We start from the raw sequence: 18,622 nt of genomic DNA, 5'->3' as shown, positions 1-18,622 counted from the left end.
GAGTAGTGCCATACCACCTGAGCCACAGCACCACTTCTGGTTTTCTGGTGGTTAATTGGAGATGAAAGTCTCACATCCTTTCTTTAGTGCCCGGGCAGGCTTTGAACAAGGTGTGAGCTATCTGCACCCAGCATGAGTTATCTTTTAATAGCTTCCTTGACTCACAGTGAACTAGGAAAGTCAAGGTGCTAGGAATGAGGAAAGCACAGGAAGCAGCCTGCTGACCTTGGGATGTTCTATTCTGTTCTGTCTTTTGTGGCATCCACTGGTGTGAGGACCTGAGAAGGGCTACTTGTTTCCAAATCCTGCATAGAGGACACTGCTGTGTAGAATCTCTGACTCAGATGAGGATCTCAGCTTTCTTGCTCTTCTTTCATGTTCTCAAGACCATCAGGACATAAATAAAGTCAACACACATGTCAAGGCCTACCACCTTTTCAGTCTACACCGTGACTCCTGAAGAAAGAGTTGTTAGAGGTAGCGCATATCATTACCTTGTCCATCAGACAAATTGCTTTGATGCTGTGATAATCACATTTATATCTCCAACAAGCCATTGGCCTGGATTCTTGCTCTGAAGTAAAGTCATAAGTGTTCACTGTGTAAATGAGTACGGTTTATGGTTAGATAAGTGTCCCTAGGGCATGAGTATTCAAGTCTGTGGCACTATTGGAAAGGACAGAGAGCCTGTAGGAGGCAGGATCTAGTCGGAGGATTTAGGTTAAGGGAAGGTATGCCTTTGGAAGCTAGAGTGGGACCCTTGTCTTTTCTCCTCATTGCTTCTCAACTGTCATGAAGTAAGCTGCTCCTCTGCCCTGAGATCCTATCACACTGGACTATTTCCTACCACAAGCAAAACACAACAGGCCACTTGGCCATGAATTGAAATCTCCAGACAAACCTTTCTTCTCTTTAAGTTGATTCACCTCCAGCATTTTGCTGCTCTCACAGAAAGCCAACTTGCTTAGTCAATTTAACCAGTGAACAATGGTTCAAGTTAAACAAGGCTCTGACATGCCCAGACTGGCTTTGCAGTCTTCCTTCCAATGCTGAGATCCACAGAGAGAAACATTTAATATTCCACATCATTAAATTAAACTCTAAACAAGACTTCTTACAATGTATCCTACTTCTTCCTTCCCCTCACTGACAAACTAGCAAACCCAGCACTGTTTAAGGGAGCCCATTGCTGCAGACTCTGGAACAGTGGCCAAGCCTTCTCTGTGCTCCGTCTCCTGGGCCTTGTTCTCCTCAAGGGAACCCAGTGAAAGCGGGGAAGGCGGCTAGTGAAATAATCACTTCCACAATGAGATGAAAGAGACTGTGGAACTGACATGAACTGATGGATTCAATGAAAACCAAGAAGAAACATTTGTCTTTTGCGTCATGAAGAAGACGCCCAAGGTAAGTTCAGGGGTGGGCAGAGGGCAAGAACAAAGTTTAACACTTCAACATGAAATCCAGGCTATTGTACATACAAGATGGATAGATATAGATACAATGGTATGGGCTTAGGTTTAATTCTCTAGGTTTAAATTCTGGCTTAGTTCGTTTTGTATCCTTAGAAATACTGTTCTTATCATTCTGGACTTCAATCTGCCCATCAAGAAAAAAAGGGAACCCTTTCTTGGGTGCTTGTAAGAATTAAACGAAGTCTCACAAGCCCATCTGATCCCAAGCAGACACAGTAAACAGGGCCTCGGTGACATTCACTCAGACAGTGATTGCAAACATTAGCTTAAAGAAGGAAAAAAAGTGCAATACATTAGGTTTTATAACAACTAGTGTCTGGTCTGCTGAAATAATTGCTATAAATACAGAAAGGAAAGGCAACTTTCCAAAATGTGACAAGTTTGGAAAAAGACATTCTTCAGTAAAGGTGCAAAACAGTGACCATACTGATAGGTATGCAGAGAGACAGATGACAAAGGAAAAGAAGAAAACGCAGCATGAAATGGCTCTTAATCTCATGTTTTCATTTAAAGGACAGCCATTGTGAGATGATTAGCCTTTATCAGAGAACCTTAAAGAACTATTCAGGGAAAGAAAGGTAGCTAAGGGTGACAATCTTAAACATGTAGGTTTGCTTAAATTGGCAGGGTCCAGTTCTGTGTGCAAGTGTGTGACCAGGTTGTTCAAGAAGCAAAGCACAGAGCCCACCCAGAGCCTGTGTGCAGCTTCTGTTGGATTTATGTAGCCATGGCGTCATCGCTGGAGATGAGGAGAAGCACCAGTGGGCACTGTGTGCAATGGCCCTGAAGAGGTGATTCCAAGGCTGGACAAGGGCTGGAGCACACGGTGACCCCATGAGCAAGCCCAGGAAAGAACAGAGCCCAAGTGACCTGCATCTTACCAAGGGGACATTTCCTCTGGTTATCTTAAATCCCTTATCAGGAGACAAAGGACAGCTGCTCTCTTAACTCAGGGAAATATGAAGATAAAACATTAGCCTTCCCTCCAAGCCTGATGTTTCTAGTCACAGTAATGGAACTTTGGCTTCTCAATGCCCACCATCAGGCCCTTGCTTCTGTCTGGCTAGGTACATCAACCCACAGTTCATCCACCATGGTCTTCCTACACCCAGACCAAGACACCCCGGTCCTCAAGCAGCACAGAAGTCTTTTCTCAAGCTCTTGGAGAACCTTTTTCCTGAAAGACATAACCAACAGCCACTTCACTTGTGTGATGGGATGTTCTAGTGGCACTGGGGAGGGGGCCAGGCTCAGGACAGGCTAGGTAAGTTTGAGCAGAATCCTGCACCTGAGTATCTCCCTTAGAATCACTTGTCCATCCCTGGTCTCTCTGAAGGGACAATGAGGGATCAAGGTGGATACTAGAGCAGAAAGTAGCTAAGGCCTGAGGCTGAGCTGATTAGAATGCGAGAAACACACTGCAGAATTGAAGGGTTTATCGACACCTTCCCTCAGAACGCAAAACAGCAAGTGGAGAATTAGCTTTTATTTCCCCACTGTGTGCTTTAATGCTTGAAAATCATCACTAAGCCCACTATTGCATTTAGTACAAAAGACTCAGGAAGATGAAAGGTCTAAAGGTTCTTGGTGTTTTCATTTCATTCAGTAATTATTGCTAACATGTCAACAGTCAACCAGATATTGATTTAGATTGAGTTCAAATTCAAGTGATATAGATCCAGTCCTCCAAATTCCTATAAGACAATCTCATGGAAAGAATTAAATATGAAATATAGGAGTGTATACAATAGATGATTAAAACCATGGAGGCGTACTTGCTCAAGGTGACACCAGCATGAAGTCTGGGGATGGGACAAAATCTCTTCTGTGTTTGAGAGTTCCTCACTTAAGCATTAACACTGCAAGTGCTGGGCAATGCATGGGCTCTTCTGCATCAGGGATGAAGCAGGGATCTTACTAGCTCTGGATTTTCCAAAGATTTCTCAAGCCATCCATGGAGATTAATGTAGAGAAAGATTGCAGAGTGCAAACAGTTGCAAGAGTTACAGAGCAGGAGAGGAAAAACAAGAGCAGAGGGATAAAAGATTGGTATTTTAGCTGCGGAGAGCAATAAAAGAGAACTTATGAAGCTCAACAGAATCAATCACTACAGCAATGTACACACACAAGTATGGTGGGTTGCTCCAAGGCAAGGAGGATTGAGTTGGAGTTACCAATCTTATTCATTCTCCTCTTTCATTGTCAAAGTTACCCTGCCTCAGTTTCCTAGTCTGTATACAGTTTACTTTTAAACAAATGGCTTTTTTTTCTGGCTAATGGGTTTTAATAAACTATTTCTTTTCCCGGTTGAAAGGCACAGGACCCTCTAAGTACCCCTTGCTACAGTAGAGTGATGAGGCCAGCTGCATAGGACCCACAGTTGCATTTAGGGGGGAAGGTGTTAAGAATCAACCAGAAGGAGAGGGTAGATGAAAGGTGATACACGGTTAGAACCAAGATAACATTCTTTCTGCGCTTTTCCATTGAAATAAGACTTCCAAGCCAGAAAAAAAAAAAAGACTAAAACTTAGTATTACAATAGAGACACAGACCACAAGAGAGACACTGATCATGTACCAGGCTCTCAGATGGATGCATTGCATACGTTACAAAATAGGATTCTTACATCAATAGTCCAAGAGCAAGTATTATTGCATTTCACAGGTAAATCCACCAAGATTCAGAGAATTAAAGTCATTTCTCTGGTATCTCAAATGATGCACTATCTTTTCCCCCGGTAACTGCTGAACTCAAGGCCCCACACTCTTCCTGGTGTTGTGTGCTAAGGCTGCATAAGCCACACATCCATTTCCAGCTCTTCGGTGTTGCTTCCTTGGCGATAAGTCTCACAGATTTTTCCTCCTAAACTGTGATTTTTAAATCTCCGCGTCCTGAGAGGCTAGGATTACAGGTATGAGCCACCGGTGTCTGGCTGCACTTCTCTCCTCATTATGAACATTCTCCTTTAGCTGGGTGTCATGGGGGAACACACCTCTGTCCCCACAGAATGAATGAATGGCTAATGAAAATGGAACCATGGCCCAGAAGCAAACAGTTCAATGGGAGCATGAGGATAGAGTCAAGAGAGACAGGAGCGAGCAAGGAAACCAACTCACAGGGAGGTGTGAGATAGAGGAGTTGTCTCCGGGGAAACTCCTGATGCTGAGAATTAAAGTTTAACTAACACAAAATTTAAATCCATGTAACTCAACAATCATTCTGGGCACGGCAGTCGGTCCCTCCACAAGATGGCACTCTGTCCCCTCGTCTTGTGATTTTATTTGAGATTTTATGGCTTTTATAGGCCAGGAAGGAAGACATAAGCAAGCTTCCTTGGCATGTGTCTTGTTCCATCTTCTTTCCAGCTTGATGATGACAGCTTTCGTGCCTTTTCATGCAGGTCACAAGCATGAAGCTGTGGGTCAGAGAAGGATTAGCATTTATCTAAATGATTGCATGGGGATTTGTCTTGGGACTACTGAAGGCTGCTCTGGTATAAAAGGTCACTGGAGGGGCTAGAAAGGTGACCTAGTGGTAGAATGCATGCATGAGGCCCTGGGTTCAATTCCTCCGTACCACATAAACATAAAATTAATAAAATAGATGGGAAATAGCTATTAATTTTTTAATGGTCACTGAACTCCAGGCCTGGGGGTAGTCATTTTGTCTACTTTTCATGGGTTTCCACCCTCTCTTGTCTTCTCTTTTCTCCCTCTAAACCCCCCATCCTCTACTCTTTCCATTTCCCTCCTTGTACTTTGTGACCCAGAATCACTCCTTCTGCATTTCTGCTTCTACGATGTTGACCTAACCAAAAAACAAACAAAAAAAACCCCTCAAGGTTCATTTGAATTATAAATGCAGAATAAAGAAAAACAACAAGGGAAGAGCTGAGATACTCTCCTATAAACAAGATGCATAAGCTCTGACTCATGGCCTCTGGGAGGTAATGTTGAATTTCCTATCCAGGAACATCCATGTTTTCTTTTGCTATCTTCTAAATGGTATCTTTGTTTCTCTCTTTTAGTTCAAGCAGCGTTCCACATCCCTTCACAATTTTAACTGTATCCATTTTCCAGGAGGTAAAGCCTGAGGCCTTGCCAGTTGACTTGCCTCATCCCCTTTCAAGGCATGGAATTATGAAGTAGCAAAGTGGATTCCCACCTATTTCTCTGGCTCCATGAGCCTTTGTGCCAAGAACACGCCATCCTGCCTTTGCCATGGTCCATATGCCATAAACACACAAAGTGAAATGATGAGCTGCACAGATTACATGCAACAGAGACTTGTGTGCAGTCTGACTACCACCTTACTATTGAAGAATCCAGAAGACTTGGCTTTGGAAACCTCACACTGGACAGAATCTGTGTTCATTTAAGTCTCTACAGGTTATTGTCTGTAGATGAAACCCAGCACTTTGACAGGTGACTTCAGAATACGCTCCAGCTGTCAGGGGGAGAGCTCAGACTTGGTTTCTAACCCAAGGTCTTGAAGACACTCTAGTACTTGGATACAGAACAGTTCTACTTGTGGGCTTTGAAAGCATAAAGCTCTCCTTCCATATCCTCAGTGGAGCGCTTATGCTGGGCCTCCCCTTTCTAATTCCATGTCTACAATGATGAGATGCAAGTGGTATTTATTTGTACACTGAATATGGCACAGTCTGTGGTCCAGCACGGAAGGAAATCCTCTGCCTCATGATTTTCTAGCCCATGATAGAGACTTCTTCACTTATTAAATGCAGAACAAATTCTGTTTTCTTCTTTTCTAGAAAGTAAATAAGCTCTCCTCCTGGCTCTGACTGTTTTGTTTAGCTCACCAGGGAAAATAACACATCTCTTTCTTCTCCGACCATTCCCTCAGGCTAAATCATTTCACCTTAGAGATTACTGTGTAATCCTTTCCTAAACTTCCTGGGGTTCTAGAATTTTCAGAAAAGCCATCTCTCAGAACAGTTGTGAGAAACATAGGGGTAGTTGATAAAAATACAGGATCTCTGATTATAATTAAATTACAAGTGCCAAACACCTACATATCATTTGCATGGGGAGATGCAGAAGGTAGTGATTGGAGGACAGACCCTCTGCCTACGTGCTGAGCGCATTCTGTATCCACTGGTACTGAGACACCCCTAGCCCTAACTAAATTGTTTCTTAGTATTTACTTCCTAGGATATGCCTAAAATATTATTTGTTGTCTGTTTCAAATGCAGCTAGATTTGGATATCCTATATTTTTAGTGGCTAAGTCTAGAACCTTTCTACAAGGAAAAGGTAACATCTGGGCATTGGGAAAGGCACTTTTTACTGGTAAAGCTTTCTTTTTTTTTTGATTTTCAGTAAAAAGCTGAGAAATATACAGTCCAGGATAGGGAGGAAGAGATTCATTTCTCAAGAAGATAAACCTGGGAATGAGCACCCAGGCCGCAAAATGCAAATAGATATGATCTGAAATACAATGTTTTTGTTCTTGGAGAAGAGTCATCCCAAAATAGAATCCCAGAAATTGGTAACCCATACCTTATCTTTCCATTTCTTTCCAGGCTGGAGAAGCGCGGTTGTGAGAAGCAGTGTGGGTAGGGGCAAGCCAGTTTCCCTGAGGAAGCTCCCATCCTCTTCCTGCTGGAGCTCCTGAACTATTTATTTTTTCTGAGCACAGTCAGGCAAGCATGCCTTTTCATTTCAGCTACATCTGCAATCACCTTTCTCCCACTCTATTTTAACTGCTGATATAGGACTTTGATTTACTCTCCTAAACGAAAGAATGAAGACATTTACATAAAACAACCCACTGCAGGGCGTCCATGTACTGAATCGGCAGGAATTCTCAGGGAAATTCGACAAGAAGTAAAACGCTGAAATGGAAGTTCTTGATGGATAAAAGGAGACGTGAATGTTTTAAATGTAAGTGCATTTCTTCTCTTATAGGCAATGTGGGCCATTCAGTCATTTCTCTCAGGCTGTAATAATCTCCATCTCTGGCTGTCTATTCAATGCAGGGAGAGAGAAACCTGGCTGCAGATCCTGTGCCCTACCGCCTTTCTTCTGGAAATCTAAGAAAAAGTACTCCACTTTCAGACTTTAGTTCCCTTAAATATGAAATCAAAATGCTAAAGAGTTCCCCTTCCATCTAGGCAGGACTGGCTATGGGAGAAAGAGGACAGAGTCTTTGGAAGTAGAGAATTATCATCACTCCATTCTTCCCATGCCAGAGTGCTTTCCCATGCCAAGGGCTCTGCTGGCTAGCAGAGGCCTTGGGTTTAAATAGTCGTCACTCAGCTAGGAGGATCACACTAGAAATCTTCAAAACAGCTTAATAAACTTTCTTGGGTTGGGCACTACACAAATGTTAACTAGGTCTGGCCATTTTTATTAGAATTTTCTGACCACATCTCTCTTGTTTCTCTTAATACCTCTTCCCTCAGGAAGCCCTCCAGAATTCTGCCTGTTTCTTTCCTGAAAAACGACTTGAAAGCAGATGTGCTATGCTAGACACCAACACAAACATATAGTTCAGGTCTCTGCATCCCTTGGTGAGGGAGTAACATGGCCTAAGCTACAAATCAAATTGAGCGAGCATGTCACTGCAGACAGACCTATGCTCTGTACAGTGATGTCAAAGTGGTGCTGTAGTGAAAGACTATGGAGAAAGGGGTTCAGTCCTGGGAGAGCTGAGCGGTGAGTACTGCGCTTTCTTCACCTTGTTAAACGTCTGCTAATTTATCTGATTCCACCTAATCTAGAAATTCATCAAGAACAAGGAAGACCTACTTTTTAATCTCCCGGGCAGATGCCCTGCCAACAGAAGTCACTACCTACCCAAAGGTGGGCAGATTTGATGGACAGTACCTCTGTCCCCAAGGGCAGAAGTACACCCCCTGACGCTTGGAATACAGTTTTGACATCCTTTTTGTTTTCTTTCAAGACAAAATGGAACTCCGTATTAACAGCACATATAATTGCTAGGTGGAGAAATAACAGCTTCAAGGAAATGTGTACTGGTGAAGAAATGCAGACACCAAACAAGTTGAAAAAGAAAACTATCCCCCACACATGCAATAGGTGCCAAATTAACTGGAATGCTTTACAAGGGCACACCAGTGACGCCCATTTCCAACACAGCTTTGCCATCCCATGGTCCGTATCCATGCACTCATGTCTTCCAGGCTGGTCTGGAGTTTCCCTGAGGACTGGAGCTTGAATACTTTGATCCATTAATGTGTTCTAACACAGAACGGGGATTGCCTTCAGCAAGGTGGCTGTCTAATAAATGTGTTCAACAGTTGCTTTCATAAAAATCAGGGGCAGGGGAGTGAGGGTTATGCAGGCCAGTATCAGGGATTCACTCACAGCTGCAGCCCTCGGGCTGGAAGCAAGCTTCCAAACTCTACATCAAGGAACATGATTTATAGAAGACAGTGAAATTTGTTTGGTTCATGTTCCTAGCTACTCAGGAGGCTGCAATCTGAGTATTACAGTTCAAGGGTAGTCAGGTCAGAAAAGTCCAGGAGATAGGATTTCTAACCAGCAAAATAAACAAACAAAACAAAACAAAACACACATCAGCAGGAAGTGGAGCTGTGGCACAATGGGTAGAAAACCAACAAGAGCATGAGGTCTTTGAGTTTGAGCCCCAATTTGGTACACACATACACACACACACACACACACACACACACACACACAGACACGGCAGTGGCACTTGTCACTTCGGCTATATTACATGAGACTGGACAGGATGGCACATTCCCTGGCTCCTTGCCTAAGCTTTCCACCTTGTATTGTGACATTTCATATCACCTTCCTCTGATTTATTTTTTTCAATCCTCAGAACATCCTTTTCTAACTAAAAGAGATTTTATTTGTCTCTTGTTTTTCCCCTATGTCTGCTAGGAGATAAGCACGGGGCATGGAATTCCATCTGTTTTATTCCCTACTGTGTCACCAGCAAGCAGAACAATACTTGGTACAAGGCTAGAACTCAATAAACATGTGTTAAAGGAGTAAATGTGATCTTTGTAACTGCTTTCTGAGAAAGGAACAAGAGGCCTCACAAATGGTATAAAGCAAACACACTGTCATTACAGAGGCACTGACTCAAACCCTGTGCACAAGTCACTGCCACAGACAGGTCAGGAACCTACAAATGACCAATTCTCCTGACTCTCACCCACCGCAAACAAACATTGTTTCTATCCTCAGACACTGGGAGTCAAAAACAGTAGGACTGTGGAATAGAACAAAAGATATATTCTAGTAGGTTGTCCACAGAGTGCTATATAACAAAAATATCTTCTGTTAGCACTTTAGCAGTCAGTAGATTCTACATAGGCCTGAACTTGACTTCTGTGTTGAAGAACAAATAAGTAAAACCCTGTCTAGACCAGGCCAGGCTTTGGATCTCAACTACTACCCCTTTTTGCTAGTTCTGAACTGCCATACTCACTTGCCTTACAGGCTGGCTGATCCTAAAACAGTGGCTGAAGTCATTTGAGTTTGCGACCCCTGCTGGAAAGCTACCAAAAAGCATGCAATATATAGGAAAAAATATTAAAGAAAATATATCCACTGGGATCCATTTCCGTGATGTTCTCGCTATGCCTTGGAAGAATAATGTATTCATTTTTCAAGACTTCTCATGGAAGCACATAACTATTGACAAGCTATAGCCCAGTAAATATTATTCTAACAGCCTGAAAAGCTATGAACGGAATTCCCTGAGGATTGAGAGGGAGCTGAGAATGATTCAGGCTGGAGGCAGTCCTGAAGATGGATTGCAGGGGCCGTGTGCACCAGCTATTACAATGCTGCCAATCCCTGGCAGGACAGGAACTGTCTTGAAGACTGTGGGTACCTCTAGATCCTGACCCAGAGTGTAATGCTGAAATGACAGGGCTGGAAAATCAGAAGCAATGAAATGAACCTGCTCTGGAGATCATGGCATGATGGTACCAAAGGAATGATTCCACCGGGAATGTATCTGGGGACCTTTATGCTGCAGATGACGCCAGCCGTTTCATCCATAGCCCAAGATGATAAATAAGTACTCACCTGTCCCTGTGTCCTTTGGCTAATCCCTCCAGATTCCAATCCCCACGTGAGATCATTTAATACAGCCCGAGTTTAGGGATGGAAGATGTTGGACAGGGAGAAAGAACTCATCTCCCATGGAGACCGTCTCTCTCTCACACACAAGAGTGCAATGTCCTCTAAATATGGTTCTTGGTTGCTGAGTACCTCCCAACTACCAAGAATAATTTTAAGTGGTGGTGAAGGAAAGACGAGACAAATAGTGCCAGGGAACAGACAGATTTGAAATCCAATCTGGAACCCTTTGTACCTTTAGAAAAAGTAATGAGGCTTTCCAATCTGCATATTCCCAGTCTTTGAAATACAAATGATGACATCTGCTTTCAGTTCAATCATTCATTCATTCATTCAATTCTCCAGGCTCATTTATTAGACATCTATTCAATGCTGGGTACTAAGCTGGATTCTGAGACAAATTCAAAACAAAAAGCAAACCCAATAAAAACCTCCTAAGGTGAAAAGAGAGTCGGCACTCTAAGCTATGACAGATTTATAGGCGAGAAACCCAGGCCCAGGTTGTCTCACAAAACTGACCATGGCTCAACTCTCTGTAATGTACGTCCTTTTAGATGAAGCAATACCCAGACTCTCCCTGCAAGTAGACTTTCTAAAGACCGATAAGTCCTAAGTTAAAAAGAAAAAGTCTAAGAATTAACTGTGATCTTGAAAACAAAATACTATGAATTCTGAGAAGTAGTGTAGCCCAGTGGTAAATAATTCATGTAGAATAAACACAAGAAGAAAAAGGATCAGGCATGATGTTACATTCCTGTAATCCCAGTCACCCGGAAGGTGGAGGCAAGAGGACAGCCACTTCAGGGCCAGCAAAAAGTTGAATGTATTATTTTGTTTCAGCACTTACAGTAAGCCTATATTTAAGAACTCAAAAAAAAAACACAAAAAGAAGAAGGGAGGGAGGGAAGAAGGGAGGGAGGAAGGAAGGAAAGGAGGGAAGGAGGGAAGGAAGGAGGGAAGGAAGGAAGGAAGGAAGGAAGGAAGGAAGGAAGGAAGAAAGGAAGGGAAAATAAGGATAAGGACAGATGTTCAAGGCCAGCCTGGGCAAAGTAGAGCAATCGTATATCAAAGACAATATACAATCAGAAGGGAGGGGGCATGGTTTGATTGCTGGAATACTGGTTGGCTCACTTTCCCCTCTATTTTGCAGAGAGAAAGTCGGAGGCTCAGAAAGGGGAAACTGTTTGCCTAAAGTCCAAGGAGAAGCTGGCTGACACCCAGCTGGCCGTCTCTTCCCTTCTCTGCCAAGAAAGGCAGACATGGATGGAAAGCACTCGTCACTGAAAACCTACAGACAACAGCTCTGGGTTTTCTCCAGCCCACCTAGAAACTTAGTGACTTCTGTGTGAGTTGGAAAAAAAAAACACTCCATTTTCTGTGAAGAGTCCGGACAATGTCACTCCCTGCAAATGTCTCAAACACCACTGGGGCTTCAGTGCAGAGCCTGGCACAGATGCCTAAGTACTCTTTGCAAACACAAGCTCAGTAAATTAGCACCTCACATATCTGGCTATCCCTCCCTCCAAACTCCCAGCATCCCAGCATCCCAGCATCCTGATGGGCAGGCACAGGCGCTATCGGGACTAGATGCTGTGGTCTTGGAAAGGGAACTCACACAGGATGCCAGCTCATCCATTTTCCTAGCCCCTCTGGAGTTTACCACCCACATTTAACTCAACCCAAGAAGAGCTTCCACATGGCTTTCCCTGTGGGAGAGCACCTGGAAGTTTTTTTTTTCTTTCCACCATAGAAATATTACTTCTTTTGACCACAAAAGCATAAGTCCCAGCTACATTACTGAGTCCCAGAATGACAAAAGCCCCTTCCCTTCAGCAGATGACACTTCAGTGAATGCACTGTGCCAGGCATTGCCAGAAGTGGAGAAGAACACTGCATATCACTGCACACCAGCAGCAGAGACCTTGGTTTGTTCCAAGCTGCCATGTGCGTTTTTAAAGCATCATTTCCTCACTAGCTTCCCCATTAAAACTCTCCCTTCTTAAAGCTAGGGCCCAACGGTACACCCAGCAGATTCTCTGTGCACCTGCAGCCCAGAAACAGGGCTCCAGCATTGTCAGTAGGGATCTTCCTGCTATGCTGCAGGCGTAATTAGCTGCTCTGACTTCAGAGTGCTTATCATGAAGTTGTCTCTCCCTGTCAAACTCCATTGCCAGAGTTCGGTGGGTAAATTGAAGGCCCAGCCAGGCTGCTTTAGAAACAGACCTTTCCCTAGCTAGCCCCAGGAGGGGGGAAGCAAATCTTACATAACACAAAGGTCCATTTCCATATGTAATTTCTCCGACTCTGTGGTGGGGGGAAAAACAAATCTAAGCACTGGAAATACAAAGGAAAGAGGAGTGCAGAGGTTTCAGGCTGAAGCATTTGTCTCCCGGAATTTCTAATTACACCCGCTGCCGCTGCAGCGAGCAGGAACCATTCAGACAGCCAGCGGATGCGCTTTAGAAATGCTGAGAGGAAGAAGCTAGGTTATCTCGCCCTGCTTTAAAAAAAAAAAAATTAAATATAGAATTCCTTGAATTAACCCTTGCATGGAGGCTGGCGATGGCATTTCCACAAAAGAAGGTGAGATCTGACCGCGGTGCAAGGACCACATGTGTTATTTGCAAGGACCCAGTCTGCACCCCAACTGCAGCCAGAGCACCTGGACAGCCACCCAGGGCCCAGGCACGTAGGGACTCGGCTGGGCACCGGCTCCCTGGACGCGTGGCAGGAACCACAGCTGGCAATCAGGATTTTTTTTTTCCCCAAGACATCCAGGGGACAGCAGAAAGGAGCAGTGGGTGCTAATTCCTTTGCCCCTTTGCCCCGGCTACTACTGAGTGACTCAATGTAAAGTCTTCTGGGAGCAGAGCCTGAAGACGGTGGATGGAGAGTCCGCCTTCTCAGGATCCCCCCCCCCCACCACCACCCCCAGAAACACGCTAGCATAAGTTGTGGATAAAAATAGCCAAGGATACCGCGAGGAGAAAGGGAGGAGCGAGTCTCCTGCAAGGCAAGACAAGGATACGGTGGTTTCCCCAAAGTGAGGTGCGGCGGGGGATGGAAGTGTGCGGGAAGGCTCAGTTAGGGCTGCGTGTGTGCGATGCAAGATCTAACCCATCCCCCAGGACGCCTGCTCGGTCCAGCACAGCCACCCATCTCCCCAGCCAGCATCGGCTTGCGCTCCAGCGTCTGCATCTCGTCGGAGTTCGGGGCTCGGTCGGCTCTCCAGCCCCAGGGCCGGCCGGGCCCCCTGCCTGCGGGAGCGGCTCTGCTCGCCGGCCTGGCTCGGAAAGCATCCCTGGGACCCAAGGAAGCCCTGCGCACCAGCTTCCATCACCGGTTCGCCACTTAAACCCACTCCCATCCACTCCCCGAGGTCCCCCAAAGAGAAACTAAACGAGCAAGAACAAAGTTAAAAGTCCTTCAGAAATGAAATTCCCCCCACATAGCCGCGGGTCACGGCTTGGAGGAAGGAAGGGAGCGCGCTGGCCGCCGGCCCCGCCTCGGTCTCCCCGTCCCCGGGGGGAGAGGTTCCCTCTCCCAACCGCACGCAGCGGTTAATCGGGCCAAGACTCGCCCACCCTGGGGACCCCACGGGCCAGGTGACTTTTACTGGCTACAAGACGACCCCTGACCCGCGCCCCAGCAGGAGGAGCCCGGCTGGGGTTGCGCGCTGCGCTCCCTGCGCCCCGCGGGGTCCCAGGGAGAAGCCACGCGCGGGCAGAAGTGGGCAGCGGCGGACCGCGACGGGCAGCGGCTCCGCCAGGGAATCCATCCAACCCATCCACACTTACAGACAGGGTAGGGCCGAGGGGGGCGCGGGGCCGGGCGCTGAGCAAACTCGGGCTGTGTCCCCAGTCCCTCTGCACCTGCTCCGGCCCCACACCTCGGGCGCTGTCCCGACAGGACGTCCGGACCCCGGGTGCCCGCGCCGAGGCCGTCCGGGCTCGGCCACTCCCCAGCCTGCCTTCCCCGGACCATGCTCGCTTACCTGGGTCATGCAGCCGTCCAGCCCGTCGGGCGCCCTAGATCGGCTCTGTGGCCGAGCCATGGGCGGCACCGCCGAGCATCTGCCGCCGGTGGTGGTGGAGTGAGTTCCGGGACGCCCGAGGAGAGGCGCGAAGAGCCTGGGCGCGCGGGGACTGGAGGCGCGGAGAGCGGGCGCGGGTGGAGCCGGGGCGCGCGGGGACCGGGCACAGGCGGAGACCTGGCGGCTCGCGGCGGCGGCGGCGGAGGCTCGGGGCTGCAGCGCGCCGAGGACCTGGCAGGCGGGCGTTTTGGTGCTCAGTCCGGAGGGGCGGGGCGGGAGGAGGAGCCGGGGCGGGAGGCGGGGCGGGAGGCGGGGCGGAGAGGCCGGGGCCGCGGGGACAGCGCGGAGGGGAGAGGAGGATCGCGAGCGCCCACTGCTGCCCGGCCCGCTCCGGTGCCGCCCCGAGTCCCGCGCGTCCGCTGCGCGCCGGGTGCCAACTGCGCGGAGAAGCCAGCGGGGCCGTGGCGACGCTCTGCGTCTGCACGGCTGACCTGCGCGAACGTCCCATCGCCTCCCCAATGTCCCCGGGGCTCTGAAGGGCGCAAGCCGAGCTCGTCCGTTTCCCCTCCGCCCGCCCCGCTGCGTCCCCAAGACGCGCGTCCCCACCTCGCCTCTCCTCCCGGCCGGTCACCCACCTTCGGGTGCCGGCGCAGCCCGGCCAGAACATCCTCCCCGGCTGTCCCCGCTGCGGGCCCCCGGACCCCCCGGGCGTCCCCAGGGGAGAGCCGGCGTCAGCTTAGCGGGGGTGCGGGGAGGGCGCGGAGGTCCAGCCCCGGGGTGCGCTCCGCGGCTCCCAGGCTCGGAGGGTTTAACTGCTGGGCGCGCTGCCCTTCGCTTTCCCACTGCCAAGAGAGTCTGCTTAGAATCTCCTTGGAGAAACTGACCTGCTTACTAGGGTCAAGTCCAGAGGTCAGTAAAAGTGAAAAAATAAATAAAACAAATGCTTTGTAACTTCTTCAGCTTTGTAACCTATTTTAGAGGAGCTCTTTTTTATTTTTCAATATCTTAAATATTGGAAGATTAAAAATAGTGATAATTTACATTAAAAACAAACACAAGCGGATGTTCTCCCATGTCAGGAAAGGGGCTCTACAAGAAATTAACCCTGCCACTCCTGCGAAGTCTTTTTAGAAGACTAAGACTGCCTGCTGCCGCGGCCGTTTGTTTTCTACCCCATAAGGGTCAGAAACATCTTGCTGATCAAGATCTAAACCTTTCTTTTTTAAAAAATAAGTTTTTAGGGCCGGGAGTTTGGCCTAGTGGTAGAGTGCTTGCCTAGCATGCACGAAGACCTGGGTTCGATTCCTTGGTATCACATACATAGCAAAAAGCCAGAAGTGGTGCTGTGGCTCAAGTGGTAGAGCCCTAGCCTTGAGAAAATCCAGGGACAATGCTCAGGCCCTGAGCCCAAGCCCAGGACTGGCAATAAAATAAAATTAAAAAAAAATAAGTTTTTAAGGAGTTTTAATGGCTCTGGACACTTCTTTGAGTCAGAGTACTGTTCACAAGTTCAGTTAGGAATATATATATATACACACACATACATATACATACATACATGTATGTGCGTGTGTATTATGAAGTTTAAAGTCATAAAGGTGAACCGCCCTTCCATCTACACCCTCGAAGCCAGAGGCAGATGGACTGACCAATTTAACCCATCGCTACTAGATCTGCAAGAGAACAAAATGCTAGGCTCCAGCTCTGAATCTGTGCTAGTGACATTCACGTACAGAAGTGATCCCGGGGTCCCTTTGCTCTAGGTACCTCAAGAATCCATATCCTTGTACTTTAGATGAATACAAATATCCACAGACTACTTATGTCTTTGCTTAGACATTTCCCAGATTCTCTAGACATGCATTGGATTTGTTACCTAGGAAGTCTCTTAGTACTAGGATTTATTCTACTTTAATTCAACATGGTTGATTTAAAATCGAGCCTTCTCAGGAATGTATATATTATCTATTTACTTATATAATAGATAATATATTTACTTATATAATATATATTATATATACATATATACATATATTTAAATGTTTATACATATTGATACTTATACAATGTACAGTATATAGTATGTATATAATATATAATACCACATGTTATATAAGCATAATATATCCATATGCATATATGATAATGTATATGTATGTATGTGTATATACATATAGATTTGGTTTTCTTTAAGGTGTATTGGTTTGCTAGGTCAAATGCATTTCCATGTCAATATTGTGGGTGTTTGCATAGAGGTTCCTAGAAGATATATGATAATGGTAGGCAGCTAGAAAAGTAGCTGTAGCTCTAGTTGTGTGGCTCAAGGTACTGTCATCGACTGGACAATAAGAACATACCTGTGCCACCAATATAGAAACTATTAGAATATTTACTGAGCAGCTACCTGAAGAAGAAATAAAAAAGTTGTGCTGTGTCCAGTACCTGAAGGAAGCATGGAATCTTGTTTTAAGAAACAAGGCCTATAATCCAGCCTTTCCCCTAGCTCACTGATACTGGTTAAGTTTTAGACATTGTTTGCACAAGATGCAAATGCAAGCAATGGAAAAGAAACAAAACCAATCGACCTATGAGTTGGCTCAATAATATGCAATGATAGCAGCTGAGAGAGCGCCTAGATGTCTGTCATAGGTAGTGTGCAAAATGAATTCTGTAAGCTGCATTTCTGCTTATTGCAACCTTTTTGGAAAGAAATGCTTCCTCATTTTAGCAATAAGAACCTTAGTCTTACTGAAGTTAGGTAACTTTTTAAGGTGGCATACCAATAAGGGGGTCTTTCTTACCCCATCTTAAAGATCACACTAGGCCCTGGCTTTTCCAGTGTGCAATTGAGAAAGTTCATTGGAGGACCAGAGGAGGAAGTGATTTATCCAAAGCAGCTCCTCCTTCAGTAATAATTGGACTCCTGTTTCAGTGCTCTTTGTAATTAGTTTGCTATGCTTGCTGTTGTTGATTCTGGTTATTCTCTTTTTTAATATGTGAGGGGAGAGGGAGGCTAAGAGGAGGAGAGGCAGGGAGAGAAAGAAAAGAGCAAGTTTGCTAAATTCTGAAGATTTTTCTTTACCTGGGATGGATTCAAGGGATTCTCCTTGCAACTTCTGTCTATTGGTCTGCCCTGGACAGCCTCTCCTCTCATAATGGCAGTTTGAATGCTTTAGGTTAATAGGATGGATATTAAAAAGTCCAATGGGATTCTTTACAAGCAGTGGAAATTGGGATCAGGTGAAAAATCCAATTTTAATAAACTTTCCAAGTCCTGATTTAGATTGTGTACTAATGGCTGCTCTTGCCACATCACCTTAAAAGTCAAATATATTTTAAAAGGCTCTCTCTGTATGAGAAGCTTGATGGATATTGCTTAATTGTGCATTGTGCATTGTGCATTCCTGTCTTCATAGACAAAGATCGTTTGTAAGTTGGAAGAGAGCTGATAGGCTCTCTGCTCTCCGCAGAGCTGATTGGGGAGAGGGTTTGTGAGATAATTTCTACTGCTTTTGACCAAAACAAAGAAAGCATGATTACACTGTGTGAAAATGGTATCCTCAAATAACTCTACTAATTTGATTGTGCTGAGGTCTAGAATTGCTTCTGCTTCTTTTGATTTGCTAATTAGCCAGAGCTATCAGCCTGAGAGCGGGTGAAGGGAAGTCACATCCACAAATGAGGAAGGCTTGTGGGTACTTCCAACTAGGCTGACCCATCCCGCCCTGCACACACACACTCACCCTTCCCAGCTCACAGTTGATCTAGATGAGTGTGCAAACAATCTGATGATTTGGTTTTCTTCCTGAACACCAGAGTTTTGTTTCTTCTGTGTTCCTCATCAGATTTACCCTTGGGGGTGTGTGTGTATGTGTGTGTGTATAATTGTGATTTTTGCCTATGTAGGTCCTATTCTTCACTTACTGCTTTGACTTACTTGGAGATGAGTTGCATACCACCACCACCAAGAACAACCACAACAACTTGAAGGACTCATTTATTAAAGAATTAAGT

General features: G+C 45.9%; 1 protein-coding gene across 1 annotated transcript in view; it reads right to left on the bottom strand.

Moving 5' to 3' along the window:
• Positions 1–14,787, bottom strand: part of Hs3st1 (heparan sulfate-glucosamine 3-sulfotransferase 1) — a 29,599-nt gene extending 14,812 nt beyond the window's left edge. The window contains exon 1 of the mRNA XM_090344106.1: positions 14,570–14,787. The gene's annotated coding sequence lies outside the window, so the exon portion shown is untranslated. The remainder of the gene's footprint in view (positions 1–14,569) is intronic.
• Between the last annotated feature and the right edge of the window lie 3,835 nt (positions 14,788–18,622).

The sequence above is a fragment of the Megascapheus bottae genome, chromosome 13 (genome assembly GCF_031878675.1).
Source record: "Megascapheus bottae isolate mThoBot1 chromosome 13, mThoBot2.hap1, whole genome shotgun sequence".
Classification (NCBI taxonomy): Eukaryota; Metazoa; Chordata; class Mammalia; order Rodentia; family Geomyidae; genus Megascapheus; species Megascapheus bottae.
The sequence above is the reverse complement of the archived record's forward strand: the minus strand, read 5'-3'. Positions and strand labels throughout refer to the sequence as shown.